This window comes from Microtus pennsylvanicus, chromosome 21, assembly GCF_037038515.1.
Source record: "Microtus pennsylvanicus isolate mMicPen1 chromosome 21, mMicPen1.hap1, whole genome shotgun sequence".
Classification (NCBI taxonomy): Eukaryota; Metazoa; Chordata; class Mammalia; order Rodentia; family Cricetidae; genus Microtus; species Microtus pennsylvanicus.
Genome location: NC_134599.1, coordinates 521,421 through 542,579, shown reverse-complemented (window position 1 = coordinate 542,579; position 21,159 = coordinate 521,421).

Below are 21,159 nucleotides of genomic sequence, written 5' to 3'. Positions count from 1 at the left end.
CAGGGAGCACCTGCAGGAGAGGTCACCTAGGCTCTGCTCCCTGTGTGGAGTACAGGTGACATACACCTTCCCCTAAGGATGGGGTCTGACTGAGAAGCAGTCAGTGCTCAAGACAAAGGCCTTGGGCCGGAGAGTCTGGAACACACAAAATAGTCCGGGGATTGAAGCTGGGCCAGGCCCTCGACATAGTTCAGGCTATCTTTTAGGTCTTTTAGCTACATCCATTCCCAGATTTTTTGGTTTTTTTGGGGGGGGGAAGGGTTGGGAGGTGTGGGGGTGTGGTCGGTGGTAGGGGTTAACTGGTATCCATCTCTTGAGTTAAAGAAGCAACCCTGCCTGTATGCTTAAGGTTGTTGGATTCCCTAGACTTTCTCTGTGAGTTTATTCGGGTGAGTGAGTGAGTGAGTGAGTGAGTGAGTGAGTGAGTGAGTGAGTGAGTGAAGGAAGGAGTGATTGCGGGCAGGGTGTAGCACTGGAGGTGTATGGATGGTGAGGCAGAGAATATGTTTTGTATTGTGTAAGTGTGTGTGTGTGCGCGTTGTGGTTGTTTCGGGTGATGAAGTGTGTTTGAAGCGGTGAGTGTGTGTGAAATTTGTTGAGAAAGGTGGGCTGTGGGTGGTGCGGGCGAGGTGTGCAATGGAGGGGAGCAAAGAAAGAAAAAAAAAATGTGTAGCCCAGGCTGGCCTCGAACTCGTGATCCTCCTGCCTCTGCCTCCTTCAGCAAATCCTACCGGCGTGCGCCACCACAACCGGCGAGAGAACGGCGCGACGCGGACCTACTCGAACCTGCCCTCACATGACGTCACCATCCAAGACACGCCCCCTGACGGCTCCCAACCAAGCCGGCCCGTCCTGCTCTCGCGCCCCGGACACTCGCCACAACCTACACACACACACACACACGCACACACACAAAACATCAACACCTCCTCACGACAAACAACACTCCACGCTTACACACACACACACTCACGCACACCAACGCACTCAACCAAGACGACACAAACGACAAAACCACCGACAGACTCACACCTCCCACCCAATCCAACACCCTCACGCACGACCTCTGACGCCCCAAACCCAGCGCCATACACCCCGGGAATCCTCTTTCCTCTTCACTCCCTGCGTCGCCCGCTACTCCTGCGCCAACACGACCCCTGCCGGTCGGCCCGGGAACACACACTCACCGCCGCTCACTGCCCGCCCGCCCGCCCGCCCGCCCGCCCGTCGCTCGCACGCTGGCCTCCTTTCACAGTCCACTCGGGCCCCAACCCTCTGACACGCAGCAGCATCGCCGAGCCGAGCGTCTCTCCCTTCTCGCTGCTCCCCCTGCTCCGGCCCCGTCGCCGTCCGTACTCGCTTGGCACACAGCCGCACGACACAGCTCAGCTCAGGAAGCGCCCGCCGGACCCGCACCCCGGCCAGACAGACAGCCTCCCTGGTGCGCGCACAGGCACCGCGAGCCCGCCCTTCCTCGCTGCTTGGAACTGGCCCACAGCAAAACCAAGACCTCAAACTAACTCTCAACTGCCGCTGGGCTTCTTCTCCACCGCCCTTGCTCAAGCCCTTGCCCCCTCCCACCTCTCACCGCACACTCACCCACCCACCCCCGAACCTGACAGTTCTCCACACCTCCCCAAGCGAACCCGCAGGCGCAGACTCGGCACAACGTTCCCCATCCGGTAGGTTCCCCGGACACCCGCGGCTTCGGAATTTCCACGCGACAGATACAGTCTGCATGGCTGCATGGGTGCGAGGACGTGTTCGGGGATGGGCGAGTGGGTGACCTGGACCTGGACACCTTGCTAGGAGCAGACAGGTGGCCAAACACCCGGTGACACGCAATGGAGGACACAGTGAGATCGCTCGCACCACCCCCACCCACCCACCCTCGCGACCCTCTCCTGCCACACGTCCCCAGGCAAGCAGGAGGCGAGGGCTTGGGTGGTGGGACCAGAGCGCGCACCGGCCTCCCGACACCACAGGGCCCAAGCCCAAGCCCAAGCCCCCGAGCACAACTCAGGGACGTCCTCGCATCTGGATCCAGGTCCTATGTCTCTTCAGAGAAGCACACCCGGACCACCTTATATCAGCTCACCCATCCCAGGCACCATGCCTTTTGGTGCTCAACACCTTAGTCTCAGAAGCCACTTGACCACTTTGATTGTCGACACCCTGGACCGCTTGGGAGGAGCACTTTGGCCAGAAAGAAATCAGAATTTCAAGGCAAGGCAGAAACCATAAAAAGAAAAGGCAGATACACACTCACATACACGTACACTCACACAAAACTCACTAACACACCTACAGAGGTAAAACGGGGAGACAGAGACTGGCTGATTGACAAAGAGAGACTCTGAGTGTGTGTGTGTGTGTGTGTGTGTGTGTGTGTGTGTATGACAAAGAGAGAGAGAGTTTGTGTGTGTTGGTGTGTGTGAGAGAGATAGTGAACAATAGAGAAGATAGATCCATCGATATATATATTTCGATAGATATAAATACTGAGATAGATATAGATAGATAGATAGATAGATAGATAGATAGATAGATAGATAGATAGATAGAGACAGACAAGCAGGCAGAAAAAGACAGACAGAGAGAGAGAGAGAAATAGAGACACACACACACACACACAGAGAGAGACCGACAGAGACAGAGACGGAGACGGAGACAGAGAGAAAGAGAGAGAGAGAGCAAGAGAGAGCAATTGAGGGATTGACCAAAGAGAGAATTGGAGAGTGGGTGGAGTGGGGTCTTAAACCCCTAATCCCTGCACACGGGTGGAAACCGAGACTGGAGGATCAACCAAAATTCCATGCCATCTGGGCCTACCCAGTGTCACAGCAAGAGCCTCGCTGGCAAAAGCAACATGTATCAAGGCGATAGATATATTGAAACCAAACCATACCAAACGAAAGTAAAAAGAAGAAAAAACCCAAAGGCCCAATGAACAACTAAAAAAGAGGGATCATGAAAGGCGAAGAAGCAGAGGAGAGCTGCGGCCGGCCGGGGGAGAGGTGGGGATGGCGATCGGGGACTGCCGGGAGCTGAAGGCTGGATTTCAGCGGATGGAGACAGGGGTACAGACAAAAGGGAAGAGAGAGAGGGCGGTCACTAGGAAGAGAGCATGGTCTCCTGCCACTCCAGGCCTCTTCCCTCTCGTGCTCCTGCTCAGAGCAAGAGGCCGGAAAACACCCGTCAGCTCTGCTCTTCCTTCCTTCTGGTTCCTCTGCTTCTGGAAACGGGGACCGGTCACAAGGCCGCCTCGACTTCAACCAGTGTCCAGTCCCAGGAGGCAGCACCTCCGCTTTGAGCGCCAGAGGCCCCGCCCACACTCCCATGGGGACTCAGACTTGACAGAGACTCGACCGGGCCGGGGGTGCTCTGCACACGCGGGGACCCGCAGAGTGACGATCAGAGTGAGGCAAGAAGGAAACCTGGTTCAGCACGACTCAGTTTTCGGTGTCGTTTTCAGACGTCGAGAGTCTGACACAAGCCGGGCCATTTATTTAGGCCTATTGAAGCACACCACCATCCATCCATCCATCTTGGGAAAAGGCTTCCTGGCGATAGCTAATTAACACAGCTGCTTGTGTACCACAAAGCTTAAGATGTGTTTCCGTTAAAACTCTTTGCAAAGTGCAAGATGGGTTCCCCTGGCTGAGAAACACTGCTCACGCGCCCAGGGCGGTCTCACTCATCCTGTGTGGGGTGTGGGTCGATGGAACCCTTCTCATCTGGCGCCCGGGACTCTCCCGGGAAAACACAGAAATTGACTTGAACATCCGTGACAGTGGCCACTGAGTTAGTTCAACGGAAAGGTCTGAAGGAGTCAGGTGTGGCCAGGCCCTGCAGGGAGCACCTGCAGGAGAGGTCACCTAGGCTCTGCTCCCTGTGTGGAGTACAGGTGACATACACCTTCCCCTAAGGATGGGGTCTGACTGAGAAGCAGTCAGTGCTCAAGACAAAGGCCTTGGGCCGGAGAGTCTGGAACACACAAAATAGTCCGGGGATTGAAGCTGGGCCAGGCCCTCGACATAGTTCAGGCTATCTTTTAGGTCTTTTAGCTACATCCATTCCCAGATTTTTTGTTTTTTTTTGGGGGGGGGAAGGGTTGGGAGGTGTGGGGGTGTGGTCGGTGGTAGGGGTTAACTGGTATCCATCTCTTGAGTTAAAGAAGCAACCCTGCCTGTATGCTTAAGGTTGTTGGATTCCCTAGACTTTCTCTGTGAGTTTATTCGGGTGAGTGAGTGAGTGAGTGAGTGAGTGAGTGAGTGAGTGAGTGAGTGAAGGAAGGAGTGATTGCGGGCAGGGTGTAGCACTGGAGGTGTATGGATGGTGAGGCAGAGAATCTGTTTTGTATTGTGTAAGTGTGTGTGTGTGTGCGTTGTGGTTGTTTCGGGTGATGAAGTGTGTTTGAAGCGGTGAGTGTGTGTGAAATTTGTTGAGAAAGGTGGGCTGTGGGTGGTGCGGGCGAGGTGTGCAATGGAGGGGAGCAAAGAAAGAAAAAAAAAATGTGTAGCCCAGGCTGGCCTCGAACTCGTGATCCTCCTGCCTCTGCCTCCTTCAGCAAATCCTACCGGCGTGCGCCACCACAACCGGCGAGAGAACGGCGCGACGCGGATCTACTCGAACCTGCCCTCACATGACGTCACCATCCAAGACACGCCCCCTGACGGCTCCCAACCAAGCCGGCCCGTCCTGCTCTCGCGCTCCGGACACTCGCCACAACCTACACACACACACACACACACACACACGCACACACACAAAACATCAACACCTCCTCACGACAAACAACACTCCACGCTTACACACACACACACTCACGCACACCAACGCACTCAACCAAGACGACACAAACGACAAAACCACCGACAGACTCACACCTCCCACCCAATCCAACACCCTCACGCACGACCTCTGACGCCCCAAACCCAGCGCCATACACCCCGGGAATCCTCTTTCCTCTTCACTCCCTGCGTCGCCCGCTACTCCTGCGCCAACACGACCCCTGCCGGTCGGCCCGGGAACACACACTCACCGCCGCTCACTGCCCGCCCGCCCGCCCGCCCGCCCGCCCGTCGCTCGCACGCTGGCCTCCTTTCACAGTCCACTCGGGCCCCAACCCTCTGACACGCAGCAGCATCGCCGAGCCGAGCGTCTCTCCCTTCTCGCTGCTCCCCCTGCTCCGGCCCCGTCGCCGTCCGTACTCGCTTGGCACACAGCCGCACGACACAGCTCAGCTCAGGAAGCGCCCGCCGGACCCGCACCCCGGCCAGACAGACAGCCTCCCTGGTGCGCGCACAGGCACCGCGAGCCCGCCCTTCCTCGCTGCTTGGAACTGGCCCACAGCAAAACCAAGACCTCAAACTAACTCTCAACTGCCGCTGGGCTTCTTCTCCACCGCCCTTGCTCAAGCCCTTGCCCCCTCCCACCTCTCACCGCACACTCACCCACCCACCCCCGAACCTGACAGTTCTCCACACCTCCCCAAGCGAACCCGCAGGCGCAGACTCGGCACAACGTTCCCCATCCGGTAGGTTCCCCGGACACCCGCGGCTTCGGAATTTCCACGCGACAGATACAGTCTGCATGGCTGCATGGGTGCGAGGACGTGTTCGGGGATGGGCGAGTGGGTGACCTGGACCTGGACACCTTGCTAGGAGCAGACAGGTGGCCAAACACCCGGTGACACGCAATGGAGGACACAGTGAGATCGCTCGCACCACCCCCACCCACCCACCCTCGCGACCCTCTCCTGCCACACGTCCCCAGGCAAGCAGGAGGCGAGGGCTTGGGTGGTGGGACCAGAGCGCGCACCGGCCTCCCGACACCACAGGGCCCAAGCCCAAGCCCAAGCCCCCGAGCACAACTCAGGGACGTCCTCGCATCTGGATCCAGGTCCTATGTCTCTTCAGAGAAGCACACCCGGACCACCTTATATCAGCTCACCCATCCCAGGCACCATGCCTTTTGGTGCTCAACACCTTAGTCTCAGAAGCCACTTGACCACTTTGATTGTCGACACCCTGGACCGCTTGGGAGGAGCACTTTGGCCAGAAAGAAATCAGAATTTCAAGGCAAGGCAGAAACCATAAAAAGAAAAGGCAGATACACACTCACATACACGTACACTCACACAAAACTCACTAACACACCTACAGAGGTAAAACGGGGAGACAGAGACTGGCTGATTGACAAAGAGAGACTCTGAGTGTGTGTGTGTGTGTGTGTGTGTGTGTGTATGACAAAGAGAGAGAGAGTTTGTGTGTGTTGGTGTGTGTGAGAGAGATAGTGAACAATAGAGAAGATAGATCCATCGATATATATATTTCGATAGATATAAATACTGAGATAGATAGAGATAGATAGATAGATAGATAGATAGATAGATAGATAGATAGATAGAGACAGACAAGCAGGCAGAAAAAGACAGACAGAGAGAGAGAGAGAAATAGAGACACACACACACAGAGACCGACAGAGACAGAGACGGAGACGGAGACAGAGAGAAAGAGAGAGAGAGAGCAAGAGAGAGCAATTGAGGGATTGACCAAAGAGAGAATTGGAGAGTGGGTGGAGTGGGGTCTTAAACCCCTAATCCCTGCACACGGGTGGAAACCGAGACTGGAGGATCAACCAAAATTCCATGCCATCTGGGCCTACCCAGTGTCACAGCAAGAGCCTCGCTGGCAAAAGCAACATGTATCAAGGCGATAGATATATTGAAACCAAACCATACCAAACGAAAGTAAAAAGAAGAAAAAACCCAAAGGCCCAATGAACAACTAAAAAAGAGGGATCATGAAAGGCGAAGAAGCAGAGGAGAGCTGCGGCCGGCCGGGGGAGAGGTGGGGATGGCGATCGGGGACTGCCGGGAGCTGAAGGCTGGATTTCAGCGGATGGAGACAGGGGTACAGACAAAAGGGAAGAGAGAGAGGGCGGTCACTAGGAAGAGAGCATGGTCTCCTGCCACTCCAGGCCTCTTCCCTCTCGTGCTCCTGCTCAGAGCAAGAGGCCGGAAAACACCCGTCAGCTCTGCTCTTCCTTCCTTCTGGTTCCTCTGCTTCTGGAAACGGGGACCGGTCACAAGGCCGCCTCGACTTCAACCAGTGTCCAGTCCCAGGAGGCAGCACCTCCGCTTTGAGCGCCAGAGGCCCCGCCCACACTCCCATGGGGACTCAGACTTGACAGAGACTCGACCGGGCCGGGGGTGCTCTGCACACGCGGGGACCCGCAGAGTGACGATCAGAGTGAGGCAAGAAGGAAACCTGGTTCAGCACGACTCAGTTTTCGGTGTCGTTTTCAGACGTCGAGAGTCTGACACAAGCCGGGCCATTTATTTAGGCCTATTGAAGCACACCACCATCCATCCATCCATCTTGGGAAAAGGCTTCCTGGCGATAGCTAATTAACACAGCTGCTTGTGTACCACAAAGCTTAAGATGTGTTTCCGTTAAAACTCTTTGCAAAGTGCAAGATGGGTTCCCCTGGCTGAGAAACACTGCTCACGCGCCCAGGGCGGTCTCACTCATCCTGTGTGGGGTGTGGGTCGATGGAACCCTTCTCATCTGGCGCCCGGGACTCTCCCGGGAAAACACAGAAATTGACTTGAACATCCGTGACAGTGGCCACTGAGTTAGTTCAACGGAAAGGTCTGAAGGAGTCAGGTGTGGCCAGGCCCTGCAGGGAGCACCTGCAGGAGAGGTCACCTAGGCTCTGCTCCCTGTGTGGAGTACAGGTGACATACACCTTCCCCTAAGGATGGGGTCTGACTGAGAAGCAGTCAGTGCTCAAGACAAAGGCCTTGGGCCGGAGAGTCTGGAACACACAAAATAGTCCGGGGATTGAAGCTGGGCCAGGCCCTCGACATAGTTCAGGCTATCTTTTAGGTCTTTTAGCTACATCCATTCCCAGATTTTTTGGTTTTTTTTGGGGGGGGGAAGGGTTGGGAGGTGTGGGGGTGTGGTCGGTGGTAGGGGTTAACTGGTATCCATCTCTTGAGTTAAAGAAGCAACCCTGCCTGTATGCTTAAGGTTGTTGGATTCCCTAGACTTTCTCTGTGAGTTTATTCGGGTGAGTGAGTGAGTGAGTGAGTGAGTGAGTGAGTGAGTGAGTGAGTGAAGGAAGGAGTGATTGCGGGCAGGGTGTAGCACTGGAGGTGTATGGATGGTGAGGCAGAGAATATGTTTTGTATTGTGTAAGTGTGTGTGTGTGTGCGTTGTGGTTGTTTCGGGTGATGAAGTGTGTTTGAAGCGGTGAGTGTGTGTGAAATTTGTTGAGAAAGGTGGGCTGTGGGTGGTGCGGGCGAGGTGTTCAATGGAGGGGAGCAAAGAAAGAAAAAAAAAATGTGTAGCCCAGGCTGGCCTCGAACTCGTGATCCTCCTGCCTCTGCCTCCTTCAGCAAATCCTACCGGCGTGCGCCACCACAACCGGCGAGAGAACGGCGCGACGCGGATCTACTCGAACCTGCCCTCACATGACGTCACCATCCAAGACACGCCCCCTGACGGCTCCCAACCAAGCCGGCCCGTCCTGCTCTCGCGCTCCGGACACTCGCCACAACCTACACACACACACACACACACACGCACACACACAAAACATCAACACCTCCTCACGACAAACAACACTCCACGCTTACACACACACACACTCACGCACACCAACGCACTCAACCAAGACGACACAAACGACAAAACCACCGACAGACTCACACCTCCCACCCAATCCAACACCCTCACGCACGACCTCTGACGCCCCAAACCCAGCGCCATACACCCCGGGAATCCTCTTTCCTCTTCACTCCCTGCGTCGCCCGCTACTCCTGCGCCAACACGACCCCTGCCGGTCGGCCCGGGAACACACACTCACCGCCGCTCACTGCCCGCCCGCCCGCCCGCCCGCCCGCCCGCCCGTCGCTCGCACGCTGGCCTCCTTTCACAGTCCACTCGGGCCCCAACCCTCTGACACGCAGCAGCATCGCCGAGCCGAGCGTCTCTCCCTTCTCGCTGCTCCCCCTGCTCCGGCCCCGTCGCCGTCCGTACTCGCTTGGCACACAGCCGCACGACACAGCTCAGCTCAGGAAGCGCCCGCCGGACCCGCACCCCGGCCAGACAGACAGCCTCCCTGGTGCGCGCACAGGCACCGCGAGCCCGCCCTTCCTCGCTGCTTGGAACTGGCCCACAGCAAAACCAAGACCTCAAACTAACTCTCAACTGCCGCTGGGCTTCTTCTCCACCGCCCTTGCTCAAGCCCTTGCCCCCTCCCACCTCTCACCGCACACTCACCCACCCACCCCCGAACCTGACAGTTCTCCACACCTCCCCAAGCGAACCCGCAGGCGCAGACTCGGCACAACGTTCCCCATCCGGTAGGTTCCCCGGACACCCGCGGCTTCGGAATTTCCACGCGACAGATACAGTCTGCATGGCTGCATGGGTGCGAGGACGTGTTCGGGGATGGGCGAGTGGGTGACCTGGACCTGGACACCTTGCTAGGAGCAGACAGGTGGCCAAACACCCGGTGACACGCAATGGAGGACACAGTGAGATCGCTCGCACCACCCCCACCCACCCACCCTCGCGACCCTCTCCTGCCACACGTCCCCAGGCAAGCAGGAGGCGAGGGCTTGGGTGGTGGGACCAGAGCGCGCACCGGCCTCCCGACACCACAGGGCCCAAGCCCAAGCCCAAGCCCCCGAGCACAACTCAGGGACGTCCTCGCATCTGGATCCAGGTCCTATGTCTCTTCAGAGAAGCACACCCGGACCACCTTATATCAGCTCACCCATCCCAGGCACCATGCCTTTTGGTGCTCAACACCTTAGTCTCAGAAGCCACTTGACCACTTTGATTGTCGACACCCTGGACCGCTTGGGAGGAGCACTTTGGCCAGAAAGAAATCAGAATTTCAAGGCAAGGCAGAAACCATAAAAAGAAAAGGCAGATACACACTCACATACACGTACACTCACACAAAACTCACTAACACACCTACAGAGGTAAAACGGGGAGACAGAGACTGGCTGATTGACAAAGAGAGACTCTGAGTGTGTGTGTGTGTGTGTGTGTGTGTGTGTATGACAAAGAGAGAGAGAGTTTGTGTGTGTTGGTGTGTGTGAGAGAGATAGTGAGAGAGATAGAGAAGATAGATCCATCGATATATATATTTCGATAGATATAAATACTGAGATAGATATAGATAGATAGATAGATAGATAGATAGATAGATAGATAGAGAGAGACAGACAAGCAGGCAGAAAAAGACAGACAGAGAGAGAGAGAGAAATAGAGACACACACACACACACACAGAGAGAGACCGACAGAGACAGAGACGGAGACGGAGACAGAGAGAAAGAGAGAGAGAGAGCAAGAGAGAGCAATTGAGGGATTGACCAAAGAGAGAATTGGAGAGTGGGTGGAGTGGGGTCTTAAACCCCTAATCCCTGCACACGGGTGGAAACCGAGACTGGAGGATCAACCAAAATTCCATGCCATCTGGGCCTACCCAGTGTCACAGCAAGAGCCTCGCTGGCAAAAGCAACATGTATCAAGGCGATAGATATATTGAAACCAAACCATACCAAACGAAAGTAAAAAGAAGAAAAAACCCAAAGGCCCAATGAACAACTAAAAAAGAGGGATCATGAAAGGCGAAGAAGCAGAGGAGAGCTGCGGCCGGCCGGGGGAGAGGTGGGGATGGCGATCGGGGACTGCCGGGAGCTGAAGGCTGGATTTCAGCGGATGGAGACAGGGGTACAGACAAAAGGGAAGAGAGAGAGGGCGGTCACTAGGAAGAGAGCATGGTCTCCTGCCACTCCAGGCCTCTTCCCTCTCGTGCTCCTGCTCAGAGCAAGAGGCCGGAAAACACCCGTCAGCTCTGCTCTTCCTTCCTTCTGGTTCCTCTGCTTCTGGAAACGGGGACCGGTCACAAGGCCGCCTCGACTTCAACCAGTGTCCAGTCCCAGGAGGCAGCACCTCCGCTTTGAGCGCCAGAGGCCCCGCCCACACTCCCATGGGGACTCAGACTTGACAGAGACTCGACCGGGCCGGGGGTGCTCTGCACACGCGGGGACCCGCAGAGTGACGATCAGAGTGAGGCAAGAAGGAAACCTGGTTCAGCACGACTCAGTTTTCGGTGTCGTTTTCAGACGTCGAGAGTCTGACACAAGCCGGGCCATTTATTTAGGCCTATTGAAGCACACCACCATCCATCCATCCATCTTGGGAAAAGGCTTCCTGGCGATAGCTAATTAACACAGCTGCTTGTGTACCACAAAGCTTAAGATGTGTTTCCGTTAAAACTCTTTGCAAAGTGCAAGATGGGTTCCCCTGGCTGAGAAACACTGCTCACGCGCCCAGGGCGGTCTCACTCATCCTGTGTGGGGTGTGGGTCGATGGAACCCTTCTCATCTGGCGCCCGGGACTCTCCCGGGAAAACACAGAAATTGACTTGAACATCCGTGACAGTGGCCACTGAGTTAGTTCAACGGAAAGGTCTGAAGGAGTCAGGTGTGGCCAGGCCCTGCAGGGAGCACCTGCAGGAGAGGTCACCTAGGCTCTGCTCCCTGTGTGGAGTACAGGTGACATACACCTTCCCCTAAGGATGGGGTCTGACTGAGAAGCAGTCAGTGCTCAAGACAAAGGCCTTGGGCCGGAGAGTCTGGAACACACAAAATAGTCCGGGGATTGAAGCTGGGCCAGGCCCTCGACATAGTTCAGGCTATCTTTTAGGTCTTTTAGCTACATCCATTCCCAGATTTTTTGGTTTTTTTTGGGGGGGGGAAGGGTTGGGAGGTGTGGGGGTGTGGTCGGTGGTAGGGGTTAACTGGTATCCATCTCTTGAGTTAAAGAAGCAACCCTGCCTGTATGCTTAAGGTTGTTGGATTCCCTAGACTTTCTCTGTGAGTTTATTCGGGTGAGTGAGTGAGTGAGTGAGTGAGTGAGTGAGTGAGTGAGTGAGTGAGTGAAGGAAGGAGTGATTGCGGGCAGGGTGTAGCACTGGAGGTGTATGGATGGTGAGGCAGAGAATATGTTTTGTATTGTGTAAGTGTGTGTGTGTGCGCGTTGTGGTTGTTTCGGGTGATGAAGTGTGTTTGAAGCGGTGAGTGTGTGTGAAATTTGTTGAGAAAGGTGGGCTGTGGGTGGTGCGGGCGAGGTGTGCAATGGAGGGGAGCAAAGAAAGAAAAAAAAAATGTGTAGCCCAGGCTGGCCTCGAACTCGTGATCCTCCTGCCTCTGCCTCCTTCAGCAAATCCTACCGGCGTGCGCCACCACAACCGGCGAGAGAACGGCGCGACGCGGACCTACTCGAACCTGCCCTCACATGACGTCACCATCCAAGACACGCCCCCTGACGGCTCCCAACCAAGCCGGCCCGTCCTGCTCTCGCGCCCCGGACACTCGCCACAACCTACACACACACACACACACGCACACACACAAAACATCAACACCTCCTCACGACAAACAACACTCCACGCTTACACACACACACACTCACGCACACCAACGCACTCAACCAAGACGACACAAACGACAAAACCACCGACAGACTCACACCTCCCACCCAATCCAACACCCTCACGCACGACCTCTGACGCCCCAAACCCAGCGCCATACACCCCGGGAATCCTCTTTCCTCTTCACTCCCTGCGTCGCCCGCTACTCCTGCGCCAACACGACCCCTGCCGGTCGGCCCGGGAACACACACTCACCGCCGCTCACTGCCCGCCCGCCCGCCCGCCCGCCCGCCCGTCGCTCGCACGCTGGCCTCCTTTCACAGTCCACTCGGGCCCCAACCCTCTGACACGCAGCAGCATCGCCGAGCCGAGCGTCTCTCCCTTCTCGCTGCTCCCCCTGCTCCGGCCCCGTCGCCGTCCGTACTCGCTTGGCACACAGCCGCACGACACAGCTCAGCTCAGGAAGCGCCCGCCGGACCCGCACCCCGGCCAGACAGACAGCCTCCCTGGTGCGCGCACAGGCACCGCGAGCCCGCCCTTCCTCGCTGCTTGGAACTGGCCCACAGCAAAACCAAGACCTCAAACTAACTCTCAACTGCCGCTGGGCTTCTTCTCCACCGCCCTTGCTCAAGCCCTTGCCCCCTCCCACCTCTCACCGCACACTCACCCACCCACCCCCGAACCTGACAGTTCTCCACACCTCCCCAAGCGAACCCGCAGGCGCAGACTCGGCACAACGTTCCCCATCCGGTAGGTTCCCCGGACACCCGCGGCTTCGGAATTTCCACGCGACAGATACAGTCTGCATGGCTGCATGGGTGCGAGGACGTGTTCGGGGATGGGCGAGTGGGTGACCTGGACCTGGACACCTTGCTAGGAGCAGACAGGTGGCCAAACACCCGGTGACACGCAATGGAGGACACAGTGAGATCGCTCGCACCACCCCCACCCACCCACCCTCGCGACCCTCTCCTGCCACACGTCCCCAGGCAAGCAGGAGGCGAGGGCTTGGGTGGTGGGACCAGAGCGCGCACCGGCCTCCCGACACCACAGGGCCCAAGCCCAAGCCCAAGCCCCCGAGCACAACTCAGGGACGTCCTCGCATCTGGATCCAGGTCCTATGTCTCTTCAGAGAAGCACACCCGGACCACCTTATATCAGCTCACCCATCCCAGGCACCATGCCTTTTGGTGCTCAACACCTTAGTCTCAGAAGCCACTTGACCACTTTGATTGTCGACACCCTGGACCGCTTGGGAGGAGCACTTTGGCCAGAAAGAAATCAGAATTTCAAGGCAAGGCAGAAACCATAAAAAGAAAAGGCAGATACACACTCACATACACGTACACTCACACAAAACTCACTAACACACCTACAGAGGTAAAACGGGGAGACAGAGACTGGCTGATTGACAAAGAGAGACTCTGAGTGTGTGTGTGTGTGTGTGTGTGTGTGTGTGTATGACAAAGAGAGAGAGAGTTTGTGTGTGTTGGTGTGTGTGAGAGAGATAGTGAACAATAGAGAAGATAGATCCATCGATATATATATTTCGATAGATATAAATACTGAGATAGATATAGATAGATAGATAGATAGATAGATAGATAGATAGAGACAGACAAGCAGGCAGAAAAAGACAGACAGAGAGAGAGAGAGAAATAGAGACACACACACACACACACAGAGAGAGACCGACAGAGACAGAGACGGAGACGGAGACAGAGAGAAAGAGAGAGAGAGAGCAAGAGAGAGCAATTGAGGGATTGACCAAAGAGAGAATTGGAGAGTGGGTGGAGTGGGGTCTTAAACCCCTAATCCCTGCACACGGGTGGAAACCGAGACTGGAGGATCAACCAAAATTCCATGCCATCTGGGCCTACCCAGTGTCACAGCAAGAGCCTCGCTGGCAAAAGCAACATGTATCAAGGCGATAGATATATTGAAACCAAACCATACCAAACGAAAGTAAAAAGAAGAAAAAACCCAAAGGCCCAATGAACAACTAAAAAAGAGGGATCATGAAAGGCGAAGAAGCAGAGGAGAGCTGCGGCCGGCCGGGGGAGAGGTGGGGATGGCGATCGGGGACTGCCGGGAGCTGAAGGCTGGATTTCAGCGGATGGAGACAGGGGTACAGACAAAAGGGAAGAGAGAGAGGGCGGTCACTAGGAAGAGAGCATGGTCTCCTGCCACTCCAGGCCTCTTCCCTCTCGTGCTCCTGCTCAGAGCAAGAGGCCGGAAAACACCCGTCAGCTCTGCTCTTCCTTCCTTCTGGTTCCTCTGCTTCTGGAAACGGGGACCGGTCACAAGGCCGCCTCGACTTCAACCAGTGTCCAGTCCCAGGAGGCAGCACCTCCGCTTTGAGCGCCAGAGGCCCCGCCCACACTCCCATGGGGACTCAGACTTGACAGAGACTCGACCGGGCCGGGGGTGCTCTGCACACGCGGGGACCCGCAGAGTGACGATCAGAGTGAGGCAAGAAGGAAACCTGGTTCAGCACGACTCAGTTTTCGGTGTCGTTTTCAGACGTCGAGAGTCTGACACAAGCCGGGCCATTTATTTAGGCCTATTGAAGCACACCACCATCCATCCATCCATCTTGGGAAAAGGCTTCCTGGCGATAGCTAATTAACACAGCTGCTTGTGTACCACAAAGCTTAAGATGTGTTTCCGTTAAAACTCTTTGCAAAGTGCAAGATGGGTTCCCCTGGCTGAGAAACACTGCTCACGCGCCCAGGGCGGTCTCACTCATCCTGTGTGGGGTGTGGGTCGATGGAACCCTTCTCATCTGGCGCCCGGGACTCTCCCGGGAAAACACAGAAATTGACTTGAACATCCGTGACAGTGGCCACTGAGTTAGTTCAACGGAAAGGTCTGAAGGAGTCAGGTGTGGCCAGGCCCTGCAGGGAGCACCTGCAGGAGAGGTCACCTAGGCTCTGCTCCCTGTGTGGAGTACAGGTGACATACACCTTCCCCTAAGGATGGGGTCTGACTGAGAAGCAGTCAGTGCTCAAGACAAAGGCCTTGGGCCGGAGAGTCTGGAACACACAAAATAGTCCGGGGATTGAAGCTGGGCCAGGCCCTCGACATAGTTCAGGCTATCTTTTAGGTCTTTTAGCTACATCCATTCCCAGATTTTTTGTTTTTTTTTGGGGGGGGGAAGGGTTGGGAGGTGTGGGGGTGTGGTCGGTGGTAGGGGTTAACTGGTATCCATCTCTTGAGTTAAAGAAGCAACCCTGCCTGTATGCTTAAGGTTGTTGGATTCCCTAGACTTTCTCTGTGAGTTTATTCGGGTGAGTGAGTGAGTGAGTGAGTGAGTGAGTGAGTGAGTGAGTGAGTGAAGGAAGGAGTGATTGCGGGCAGGGTGTAGCACTGGAGGTGTATGGATGGTGAGGCAGAGAATCTGTTTTGTATTGTGTAAGTGTGTGTGTGTGTGCGTTGTGGTTGTTTCGGGTGATGAAGTGTGTTTGAAGCGGTGAGTGTGTGTGAAATTTGTTGAGAAAGGTGGGCTGTGGGTGGTGCGGGCGAGGTGTGCAATGGAGGGGAGCAAAGAAAGAAAAAAAAAATGTGTAGCCCAGGCTGGCCTCGAACTCGTGATCCTCCTGCCTCTGCCTCCTTCAGCAAATCCTACCGGCGTGCGCCACCACAACCGGCGAGAGAACGGCGCGACGCGGATCTACTCGAACCTGCCCTCACATGACGTCACCATCCAAGACACGCCCCCTGACGGCTCCCAACCAAGCCGGCCCGTCCTGCTCTCGCGCTCCGGACACTCGCCACAACCTACACACACACACACACACACACACACGCACACACACAAAACATCAACACCTCCTCACGACAAACAACACTCCACGCTTACACACACACACACTCACGCACACCAACGCACTCAACCAAGACGACACAAACGACAAAACCACCGACAGACTCACACCTCCCACCCAATCCAACACCCTCACGCACGACCTCTGACGCCCCAAACCCAGCGCCATACACCCCGGGAATCCTCTTTCCTCTTCACTCCCTGCGTCGCCCGCTACTCCTGCGCCAACACGACCCCTGCCGGTCGGCCCGGGAACACACACTCACCGCCGCTCACTGCCCGCCCGCCCGCCCGCCCGCCCGCCCGTCGCTCGCACGCTGGCCTCCTTTCACAGTCCACTCGGGCCCCAACCCTCTGACACGCAGCAGCATCGCCGAGCCGAGCGTCTCTCCCTTCTCGCTGCTCCCCCTGCTCCGGCCCCGTCGCCGTCCGTACTCGCTTGGCACACAGCCGCACGACACAGCTCAGCTCAGGAAGCGCCCGCCGGACCCGCACCCCGGCCAGACAGACAGCCTCCCTGGTGCGCGCACAGGCACCGCGAGCCCGCCCTTCCTCGCTGCTTGGAACTGGCCCACAGCAAAACCAAGACCTCAAACTAACTCTCAACTGCCGCTGGGCTTCTTCTCCACCGCCCTTGCTCAAGCCCTTGCCCCCTCCCACCTCTCACCGCACACTCACCCACCCACCCCCGAACCTGACAGTTCTCCACACCTCCCCAAGCGAACCCGCAGGCGCAGACTCGGCACAACGTTCCCCATCCGGTAGGTTCCCCGGACACCCGCGGCTTCGGAATTTCCACGCGACAGATACAGTCTGCATGGCTGCATGGGTGCGAGGACGTGTTCGGGGATGGGCGAGTGGGTGACCTGGACCTGGACACCTTGCTAGGAGCAGACAGGTGGCCAAACACCCGGTGACACGCAATGGAGGACACAGTGAGATCGCTCGCACCACCCCCACCCACCCACCCTCGCGACCCTCTCCTGCCACACGTCCCCAGGCAAGCAGGAGGCGAGGGCTTGGGTGGTGGGACCAGAGCGCGCACCGGCCTCCCGACACCACAGGGCCCAAGCCCAAGCCCAAGCCCCCGAGCACAACTCAGGGACGTCCTCGCATCTGGATCCAGGTCCTATGTCTCTTCAGAGAAGCACACCCGGACCACCTTATATCAGCTCACCCATCCCAGGCACCATGCCTTTTGGTGCTCAACACCTTAGTCTCAGAAGCCACTTGACCACTTTGATTGTCGACACCCTGGACCGCTTGGGAGGAGCACTTTGGCCAGAAAGAAATCAGAATTTCAAGGCAAGGCAGAAACCATAAAAAGAAAAGGCAGATACACACTCACATACACGTACACTCACACAAAACTCACTAACACACCTACAGAGGTAAAACGGGGAGACAGAGACTGGCTGATTGACAAAGAGAGACTCTGAGTGTGTGTGTGTGTGTGTGTGTGTGTGTGTATGACAAAGAGAGAGAGAGTTTGTGTGTGTTGGTGTGTGTGAGAGAGATAGTGAACAATAGAGAAGATAGATCCATCGATATATATATTTCGATAGATATAAATACTGAGATAGATAGAGATAGATAGATAGATAGATAGATAGATAGATAGATAGATAGATAGATAGAGACAGACAAGCAGGCAGAAAAAGACAGACAGAGAGAGAGAGAGAAATAGAGACACACACACACAGAGACCGACAGAGACAGAGACGGAGACGGAGACAGAGAGAAAGAGAGAGAGAGAGCAAGAGAGAGCAATTGAGGGATTGACCAAAGAGAGAATTGGAGAGTGGGTGGAGTGGGGTCTTAAACCCCTAATCCCTGCACACGGGTGGAAACCGAGACTGGAGGATCAACCAAAATTCCATGCCATCTGGGCCTACCCAGTGTCACAGCAAGAGCCTCGCTGGCAAAAGCAACATGTATCAAGGCGATAGATATATTGAAACCAAACCATACCAAACGAAAGTAAAAAGAAGAAAAAACCCAAAGGCCCAATGAACAACTAAAAAAGAGGGATCATGAAAGGCGAAGAAGCAGAGGAGAGCTGCGGCCGGCCGGGGGAGAGGTGGGGATGGCGATCGGGGACTGCCGGGAGCTGAAGGCTGGATTTCAGCGGATGGAGACAGGGGTACAGACAAAAGGGAAGAGAGAGAGGGCGGTCACTAGGAAGAGAGCATGGTCTCCTGCCACTCCAGGCCTCTTCCCTCTCGTGCTCCTGCTCAGAGCAAGAGGCCGGAAAACACCCGTCAGCTCTGCTCTTCCTTCCTTCTGGTTCCTCTGCTTCTGGAAACGGGGACCGGTCACAAGGCCGCCTCGACTTCAACCAGTGTCCAGTCCCAGGAGGCAGCACCTCCGCTTTGAGCGCCAGAGGCCCCGCCCACACTCCCATGGGGACTCAGACTTGACAGAGACTCGACCGGGCCGGGGGTGCTCTGCACACGCGGGGACCCGCAGAGTGACGATCAGAGTGAGGCAAGAAGGAAACCTGGTTCAGCACGACTCAGTTTTCGGTGTCGTTTTCAGACGTCGAGAGTCTGACACAAGCCGGGCCATTTATTTAGGCCTATTGAAGCACACCACCATCCATCCATCCATCTTGGGAAAAGGCTTCCTGGCGATAGCTAATTAACACAGCTGCTTGTGTACCACAAAGCTTAAGATGTGTTTCCGTTAAAACTCTTTGCAAAGTGCAAGATGGGTTCCCCTGGCTGAGAAACACTGCTCACGCGCCCAGGGCGGTCTCACTCATCCTGTGTGGGGTGTGGGTCGATGGAACCCTTCTCATCTGGCGCCCGGGACTCTCCCGGGAAAACACAGAAATTGACTTGAACATCCGTGACAGTGGCCACTGAGTTAGTTCAACGGAAAGGTCTGAAGGAGTCAGGTGTGGCCAGGCCCTGCAGGGAGCACCTGCAGGAGAGGTCACCTAGGCTCTGCTCCCTGTGTGGAGTACAGGTGACATACACCTTCCCCTAAGGATGGGGTCTGACTGAGAAGCAGTCAGTGCTCAAGACAAAGGCCTTGGGCCGGAGAGTCTGGAACACACAAAATAGTCCGGGGATTGAAGCTGGGCCAGGCCCTCGACATAGTTCAGGCTATCTTTTAGGTCTTTTAGCTACATCCATTCCCAGATTTTTTGGTTTTTTTTTGGGGGGGGAAGGGTTGGGAGGTGTGGGGGTGTGGTCGGTGGTAGGGGTTAACTGGTATCCATCTCTTGAGTTAAAGAAGCAACCCTGCCTGTATGCTTAAGGTTGTTGGATTCCCTAGACTTTCTCTGTGAGTTTATTCGGGTGAGTGAGTGAGTGAGTGAGTGAGTGAGTGAGTGAGTGAGTGAGTGAAGGAAGGAGTGATTGCGGGCAGGGTGTAGCACTGGAGGTGTATGGATGGTGAGGCAGAGAATATGTTTTGTATTGTGTAAGTGTGTGTGTGTGTGCGTTGTGGTTGTTTCGGGTGATGAAGTGTGTTTGAAGCGGTGAGTGTGTGTGAAATTTGTTGAGAAAGGTGGGCTGTGGGTGGTGCGGGCGAGGTGTTCAATGGAGGGGAGCAAAGAAAGAAAAAAAAAATGTGTAGCCCAGGCTGGCCTCGAACTCGTGATCCTCCTGCCTCTGCCTCCTTCAGCAAATCCTACCGGCGTGCGCCACCACAACCGGCGAGAGAACGGCGCGACGCGGATCTACTCGAACCTGCCCTCACATGACGTCACCATCCAAGACACGCCCCCTGACGGCTCCCAACCAAGCCGGCCCGTCCTGCTCTCGCGCTCCGGACACTCGCCACAACCTACACACACACACACACACACACGCACACACACAAAACATCAACACCTCCTCACGACAAACAACACTCCACGCTTACACACACACACACTCACGCACACCAACGCACTCAACCAAGACGACACAAACGACAAAACCACCGACAGACTCACACCTCCCACCCAATCCAACACCCTCACGCACGACCTCTGACGCCCCAAACCCAGCGCCATACACCCCGGGAATCCTCTTTCCTCTTCACTCCCTGCGTCGCCCGCTACTCCTGCGCCAACACGACCCCTGCCGGTCGGCCCGGGAACACACACTCACCGCCGCTCACTGCCCGCCCGCCCGCCCGCCCGCCCGCCCGCCCGTCGCTCGCACGCTGGCCTCCTTTCACAGTCCACTCGGGCCCCAACCCTCTGACACGCAGCAGCATCGCCGAGCCGAGCGTCTCTCCCTTCTCGCTGCTCCCCCTGCTCCGGCCCCGTCGCCGTCCGTACTCGCTTGGCACACAGCCGCACGACACAGCTCAGCTCAGGAAGCGCCCGCCGGACCCGCACCCCGGCCAGACAGACAGCCTCCCTGGTGCGCGCACAGGCACCGCGAGCCCGCCCTTCCTCGCTGCTTGGAACTGGCCCACAGCAAAACCAAGACCTCAAACTAACTCTCAACTGCCGCTGGGCTTCTTCTCCACCGCCCTTGCTCAAGCCCTTGCCCCCTCCCACCTCTCACCGCACACTCACCCACCCACCCCCGAACCTGACAGTTCTCCACACCTCCCCAAGCGAACCCGCAGGCGCAGACTCGGCACAACGTTCCCCATCCGGTAGGTTCCCCGGACACCCGCGGCTTCGGAATTTCCACGCGACAGATACAGTCTGCATGGCTGCATGGGTGCGAGGACGTGTTCGGGGATGGGCGAGTGGGTGACCTGGACCTGGACACCTTGCTAGGAGCAGACAGGTGGCCAAACACCCGGTGACACGCAATGGAGGACACAGTGAGATCGCTCGCACCACCCCCACCCACCCACCCTCGCGACCCTCTCCTGCCACACGTCCCCAGGCAAGCAGGAGGCGAGGGCTTGGGT